General features: G+C 45.9%; 1 pseudogene; it reads left to right on the plus strand.

The window, feature by feature from the left end:
- Positions 1–7,405: 7,405 nt before the first annotated feature.
- On the plus strand, positions 7,406–7,523 carry LOC124803725 (annotated as a pseudogene).
- Positions 7,524–7,963: the final 440 nt, after the last annotated feature.

The following is a 7,963-nucleotide window of genomic DNA, read 5'->3' on the forward strand; positions in this document are numbered from 1 at the left end:
ACTGAACATGTAGGGTGGGAAACAAGTCAGTTCTATAACGCTGGATAGGCGGCAATCTGTAGCAGAACTGACGACAGACGGCTATGCACGTGTATTGTTTTGGCGCACGTTGTTAGGTGCACGTTGTTGATCGTGGCACTTTGCAACAATCCACGCCTTCGTTTTCCCATGTTGACGCGACATTGTCATCAGTTACGACTGCAGTGCGCATAGAAAAATCGGGACTGAACCGTGGTGGAGAGGAGAAGTGTCGTTTTGTTTGATGCATCGCGTTTCGTGTGCACAGAGTCGATGGTTGTGACCTGATACTCTGTCATCCAGACGGACGGTTGGTCGAAATATGCACCACGCCAAACACGCAGGTCGGTGTGGGCGGTATCGCTAAGAGAGATGTTCACCTCGGATTCCATAGAACCTGTGGTAGTAATCAAAGGCACCATGACAGCAGTCGGCAGAGATAGTATCTTCCACCAGCGAAACTGTCCCGCTCTGAAAATCCAGAATAGTGCTGCAGTTGTTTTAGCAGCACAATATCCGTAATCTGTCAACTACATCTACATCTACATCTACATGGATACTCTGCAAATCACATTCATATGCCTGGCAGAGGGTTCATCGAACCACCTTCACAATTCTCTATTATTCCAATCTTGTATAGCGTGTGGAAAGAATGAACACCTATATCTTTCCGTAGGAGCTCTGATTTCCGTTGTTTTATCGTGGTGATCGTTCCCCCCTATGTGCGTCGATATCAACAAAATATTTTCGCATTCGGAGGAGATAGTTGGTGATTGGAATTTCGTGAGAAGATTCCGTCGAAACGAAAAACGCCTTTCTTTTAATGATTTCCAGCCCAAATCCTGTATCATTTCTGTGACACTCTCGCCCATATTTCGATATAATACAAAACGCGCTGTCCTTCTTTGAACTTTTTCGATGTACTCCGTCACTATGTGGTAAGGATCCCGCACAGCGCAGCAGTTTTCTAGAAGAGGACGGACAAGCGTAGTGTAGGCAGTCTCCTTAGTAGGTCTGTTACATTTTGTAAGTGTCCTGCCCATATAACGCAGTCTTTGGTTAATGTTCCCCACAACATTTTCTATGTGTTCCTTCCAATTTAAGTTATTCGTTATTGTAATACATAGGTATTTAGTTGAATTTACGGCTTTTATATTAGACTGATTTATCGTGTAACCGAAGTTTAACGAGTATCTTTTAGCACTCATGTGGATGACCTCACACTTTTCGTTATTTAAGGACAACTGCCACCTTTCGCAATTCCGATATTTCTTCTAAATCGTTCTGCAGTTTTTTTTTGATCCTCAGATGACTTTATTAATCTATAAACGACACCGTCATCTGCAAACAACCGAAGACGGCTACTCAGATTGTCTCCCAAATCGTTTGTATAGATAAGGAACAGCAAACGGCCTATAACACTACCTTGGGGAACGCCAGAAATCACTTATGTTGTACTCGATGACTTTACGTCAGTTACTACGAACTGTGACCTCTCTGACAGGAGATCACAAATCCAGTCACATAACTGACACGATATTCCGTAAGCACGCAATTTCACTACGAGCAGCTTGTGTGGTACAGTGTCAAAAGCCTTCCGGAAATCCAGAAATACAGAATCGATCTGAAATTCCCTTGTCAATAGCACTCAACACTTCATGTGAATAAAGAGCTAGTCGTGTTTCACAGGAACGATGTTTTCTAAACCCATGTTGACTGTGTGTCAATAGACCGTTTCCTTCGTGATAATTCATAATGTTCGTACACAATCCTCATGCATATCGACGTTAACGATATGGGCCTGTAATTTAGTGGATTACTCCTACTACCTTTCTTGAATATTGGTGTGACCTGTGCAACTTTTCAGTCTTTGGGTACCGATCTTTCGTAGAGCGAACGGTTGTATATGATTGGTAAGTATGGAGCTAATGCATCAGCATACTCCGAAAGGAACCTAATTGGTATACAGTCTGGACCAGAAGACTTGCTTTTATTAAGTGATTTAAGTTTCTGCGCTACTCCGAGGATATCTACTTCTACGCTACTCATGTTGGCAGTTGTTCTCGATTCGAATTCTGGAATATTTGCTTCGTCTTCTTTTGTGAAGGCATTTCGGAAGGCTGTGCTTAGTAAATCTGCTTTGGCAGCGCTGTCTTCGATATTACCTCCATTGCTATCGCGCAGAGAAGGCATTGATTGTTTCTTGCCGCTAACATACTTCACATACGACCAGAATTTCTTTGGATTTCTGCCAGGTTTCGAGACGAAGTTTCGTTGTTGAAACTGTTATAGGCATCTCGCATTGAAGTCCACGCTAAATTTTCAGCTTCTGTAAAAGATCGCCAATCTTGGCGATTTTGCTTCTGTTTAAATTTGGCATGTTTGTTTCGTTGTTTCTGCAACAGTTCTAACCCGCTTTGTGAGCCAAGAAGGATCAGCTTCTTCGTTTGTTAATTTATTTGGTATAAATCTCTCAATTGATGCCGATATTATTTCTTTGAATTTAAGCCACATCTGGTCTACACTGATATTATTAATTCGGAATGAGTGGAGATTGTCTCTTAGGAAGGCGTCAATGGAATTTTTATCTGCTTTTTGAATAGGTATATTTTTCGCTTATTTTTCGAGGATTTGGGGATTACAATATTGAATCTCGCTACGACAGCTCAGTGTTCACTAATCCCTGAATCGGGTTTGATGGTCGTTATTAACTCAGGATTATTTGTTGCTAAGAGGTAGAGCGTGTTTTCACAACCGTTTGCTATTCGCGTGGGCTCATGAACTAACTGCTCGAAATAATTTTCAGAGAATGCGTTCAGCACAATTTCAGATGATATTTTATGGGTACCTCCGGAATTAAACATGTATTTTCGCCAACACATCGCGGGTAAAATTAAAGTCACCACCAACTATTATCGTATGAGTCAGGTACGTATTTGAAATCAAACTCAAGTTTTCTTTGAACCTTCCAGCAACTCTATCATCTGAATGGGAGGTCGGTAAAAGGATCCAATTATTATTTTATTACGGATGCCAACAATGACCTCTGCCTATACTAACTCACAGGAAGTATCTACTTCAATTTTGCGACAAGATAAACTACTGTACTTCCGACAGCAATAAACACGCCACCGCCAACCGTGTTTAGTCTATCCTTTCGGAGCACCGTTAGGTTCTTCGCAAAAATTTCGGCTGAGCTTATATCCGCCTTTAGCCAGCTTTCAGTGCCCATAACGATTTGAGCATCAGTGCTTTCTATTAGCGTTTGGAGCTCTGGTACTTTTAAAACACAGCTACGACAATTACAACTGTTATACGAAAGGTTCCGGTATCTACGTTCTTCCTGTGTTCAGCCTGCACCCTTTGTGACTGAAGCCCTTCTTGTGTTTTCCCGAGACCCTCTAACCTAAGAAACCGCCCAGTCCACGCCACACAGTCCCTCCTACCCGGGGAGCCGCATCCTGCGTATAGTGTACACCTGACCTATTCAGCGGAACCCGAAACCCAGCCACCCTTCGGCCCAAGTCGATGAATCTGCAGCCTACACGGTCGCAGAACCGTCTGAGCCTGATTCAGACCCTACAATCGGCTCTGTACTAGAGGTCCGTAATCGGTCCTGTCGACTATGCTGCAAATGGTCAGCTCTGCTTTCATCTTGCAAGCAAGCCTGGCAGCCTTAACCACTTCTGTTAGACGCTCGAATCCAGACAGAATCTCTTCTGATCCAAAGTGACACACCACTGGTACCGACGCGAGCAACCTCCGCAGTTGGCTGCACCCTGTGTTCTTCATGGCATCCGGGACGACCCTTCCCACGTCTGGAATGACTCCACCCGGTATGCACCCGGCATATACACGGAGTGCACATTGGTTTTCTTAGCCTGCTTGTCAGCCAAGTCCCTAAGGGGCCACATAACGCGCCTAAAATTGGAGCTCTCATCTACCAATAATCCCACCCTCATCTATTGCCCGGATCTTGAAGGCTGAGTGGTTTCCTCTGAAACAGGACAGGCGACAGCATCTGGCTCAGCGACAGTGTGAGCCACAGACAGCACCTGGAACCTGTTTGTCGGACAAACCGGGGAGGCCTTACTTGCGGCCGCCTGGGAAGTCTTTCACCGCCTGCTTCGCCCCAGGGCGACCTCCCACTCGACCACAGATGAGGGGTCGGCCTCAGTGCGAGAAGTAAATAGGTTTGCCACTGGTGAAGACCGATCGGAGGACTCTGACGTTCTGGACGTCCGCTGGATCCCTACGGCCGGCCCACAACAGTGGCGCCCATCCACTGCAGCCTCAAGCTGTGTAACCGAAGCCATCACAGCCTGAAGCTGTGAGCGAAGTGTCACCAACTCGGCTCGCATCCGCACACAACAATCGCAGTCCCTGTCCATACACAAGACCGTGGAAAACTAAACTATGGAGATAAACGGACTATCGGCAAGTGCTGCGCAACTCCAATCTAAACCCTGACGGAAACGCACGAACTTTGTATAGTAATACACAGATATTCGAAAAACTAACTACCGAAGCAACCATGTGAAACTAAATAATTTGCCCCTGATTAGGAACTTGTAAAATGTAACAAAATTGGTTTACTTTCCGACGCAAACGGAAACGCGACAACTCCGGCTATTAGATATTAAATTTACACGCAGAAACTCAAGAAACTAAACTATTAAAGCACACAGATGATACAATAAAATTCGCTCCTGGTTAGGAACTCGTAAATGACTCAAATGCGATTACTTCCCTGTTGCTGCGTCTGTCTCAGTCGGCTACTGCTCCCTGACTCTCATGTTATCTGCACAAATGGTAACGCTCTTGTCCTTCTGCTACCATTGCTCTTCGATTTCTGAAGATGGGAATACTCCCGAAACGTGTCATGCATACTTTTTGATCAGTAAAGTCATTTTTCACCTGATGCATGATCAAACTATCTTAACTGCAGATCTACGAATATTTAGTATTTCTATTGTAACACATAACACCACCTCTGAAAGTTTCTCGGCGGAGTTCTCGTTGACTCTGTATATACGTATCAGTGTCCTTATCTCGAGATATCTGCTGACGCTTGTTGGGCTAGAGTATGTAAGAGCGGCACTCTCCACACTCCCGTGCTCTGTAGCTAACCAGTACGATTCCGAGGAATTTAGCGTCAGCGCCATCGTTTCCTGTATCTTCTTCTGACACTGGCCAATAACGCATTCACTGGCAATCGTACGGTACCGTACTCGCCGCCCACAAACGGCATTGCCGTTCGCATTTCGCCTCATTCGTAATTCTGTTTCGACAGCGACAGTCGCAGCAGACGAGGGAAGCACTTCAGCGCTTCACTCATGTAAATTGCATCTGACACAGCTGGTACCTGTGTTCCATCTGCGTATACTGATGCGCCGAAACATTTTGACCACTTGCGTAAATAGCTTCTCTGTCAGGCTTTCGAACGAAATACTTCGTCGATTCTGCGTATTAGCAATCCGACAGTTCGTTGATAGGTTTGAGGAAGTATATGGCATTTGATACCTGTTCACGGGGTCAAGTGATTCGCATAATTAACAGACCGCTGATTGCATACGCGGTGTTCGCGCTCGATAGCGACCCAGAGGGGTACCGTCGGATCCACATCAGGCGAATTTGGTGGCCAAGACATCACTGTGAGTCCGCTATAATGCTCCTCAAACCACTGTAGCATGGTTCTGGCTCCGAGTCACTGACAATTACACTGCTGAAAGATGACAATGTCGTCTGGTAAGACATCAAGCATAATTGGTTTCAGCTGGCTCGCAGCTGTCAGCTTGTCTTCGATTAGTACCACAGGTCCCATGCTAGCGCAGGAGAATGTCTCCCATAGCATAAAACTGCTCCCACCAGTCAGTGTCTGTGGCGCGTGGCACGTTACGAGCCGCCAGTCACCTTGATAACGGCGTTTGTGTAGACGACCATCGACCTAGTGCAACAAAAATGTGATTCACTCAAAGAGCCGACACGTTTCTATTGATCGATGGTCGAATCCAAATGGTTCCGTGTGCTCTGCAAACTTAATTAACGATGTCGTTGGGTCAACATGTGAACACGTAAGGGTGGTCTGCTGCGGGGCTCCATGTTCAAGAATGTGCGATGGACGGTGTGCTCTGAAACACCTGTGCGTGCATCAACATTGTGCTGTTCCAGCAGGGATGCTACAGATCACCGTGTACCCTACTTTATGGGACAGACGAGCCTCCGAACCCCGCGTTCCGCGAAGTGTGGTGGACGACCAACCAATTAGCGCCTAGTGCTATTTTCACTGTCCTTCTACCTCTTTCCGGAGATGTTCACGTCAGTAGCACGCGAACATTCGACCAGCTTCTCCGTTTCCGTGATACTCACGTAATAATAATATATCCTTTGTTAAATTCACTTATCTCAACGGATTTACCCATTTGCAGCCCATATCTTCGCTAAGGTGATTTCTCGTCCGTGTCTGCTCCGCTTACATACTTTTGTTACCGCGCCGCGCGCCAGCAACGGCATCAGGCGGGATCCAACGTCGCCGTGGGCAGTAGTCATAATGTTTTGGCTTATTAGTGTAGCGCTTGAGTGCAACAGACTGACTGTTCTGAGGAAAAGGGTGTCGTCAAAAGAACATACAGTTCTAAAGCACCGTTTCCAGTTGCAGGGCGGATTTGTCGACTTACCATTATCACCAGCGAGTGCAGCAGATTGTGATGTTTGGGTAATTGAGAACTGAACAGCAGAAAATTATGTTTCAGCTCTCAGGCAGTAATCAGAAAATGGTGGTTCTATTGTTGCTGTTCAACATATTTATAGGTGCATGTTAGTTTTTTGTGATATGCCACATAATTGCACCAGAACTGCTGGTAAATTTTCGGGTTTGTACGATTGCGGTCTACAAAACTTTGTCGTTCCCAAAGTTTCTTCCAGAGCTTCGCCGTACATCTTCAGAGGTATTTGTGATTCCGCTGAGTATTGCGGCCGGCTGGAGTGGCCGTGCGGTTCTGGGCGCTACAGTCTGGAGCCGAGCGACCGCTGCGGTCGCAAGTTCGAATCCTGCCTCGGGCATGGATGTGTGTGATGTCCTTAGGTTAGTTAGGTTTAATTAGTTCTAAGTTCTAGGCGACTGATGACCTCAAACGTTAAGTCGCATAGTGCTCAGAGCCATTTTTTTTTAGTATTCGCAACAGAACCAGGGGCACATCTGAAGATATCCGACGCAATTCTTGGCGTAACGTTAGGAACAAAAAGTTTCATAGACAACATCCGTACAACTCGAAGGATTATCTAGTGACAGTGTGCTTATAAGCACGACTTACTATACAACAGTATACAGGATATAATATTTAACTGAAGTGTCCTAGAAACTAATTAGTTAGTCTTACTTCACATAGGCAACGGCCTTGCCGCAGTGGATACACCGATTCCCGTCAGATCACCGAAGTTAAGCGCTGTCGGGCGTAGCCGGCATTTGGATGGGTGACCATCCGGGCTGCCATGTGCTGTTGCCACTTTTCGGGGTGCACTCAGCCTCGTGACGCCAACTGAGGAGCTACTCGACCGAATAATAGCGGCTCCGGTCAAAGAAAACCATCATAAAGACCGAGAGAATGGTGTGCTGACCACACGCCTCTCCTGTTCGCATCCTCAGCTGAGGATGACACGGCTGTCGGATGGGAGATGGGCCACTTGTGGCCTGAAGACGGAGTGCTTACTTCGCATACCAACACACATGTATATGAGGAATCTAAGGCGCAGCTAAGTGCCTTGCGAGTTCAATGTCCATCATCTGGCTAACTGCGTTCGGACCTTCATACACAAGCTCATTACAGAACACGATATAAAGAAAAACGAAGTAATAATATTCGGATATAAAGTCCACGTCTTACTTTAAAATCGGCAGCACTTGATTCTGTGTGTAAGACTTATCCATACTATCGATTATTCACCG

The sequence above is a fragment of the Schistocerca piceifrons genome, chromosome 6 (assembly GCF_021461385.2).
Source record: "Schistocerca piceifrons isolate TAMUIC-IGC-003096 chromosome 6, iqSchPice1.1, whole genome shotgun sequence".
In the NCBI taxonomy this organism is placed as follows: Eukaryota; Metazoa; Arthropoda; class Insecta; order Orthoptera; family Acrididae; genus Schistocerca; species Schistocerca piceifrons.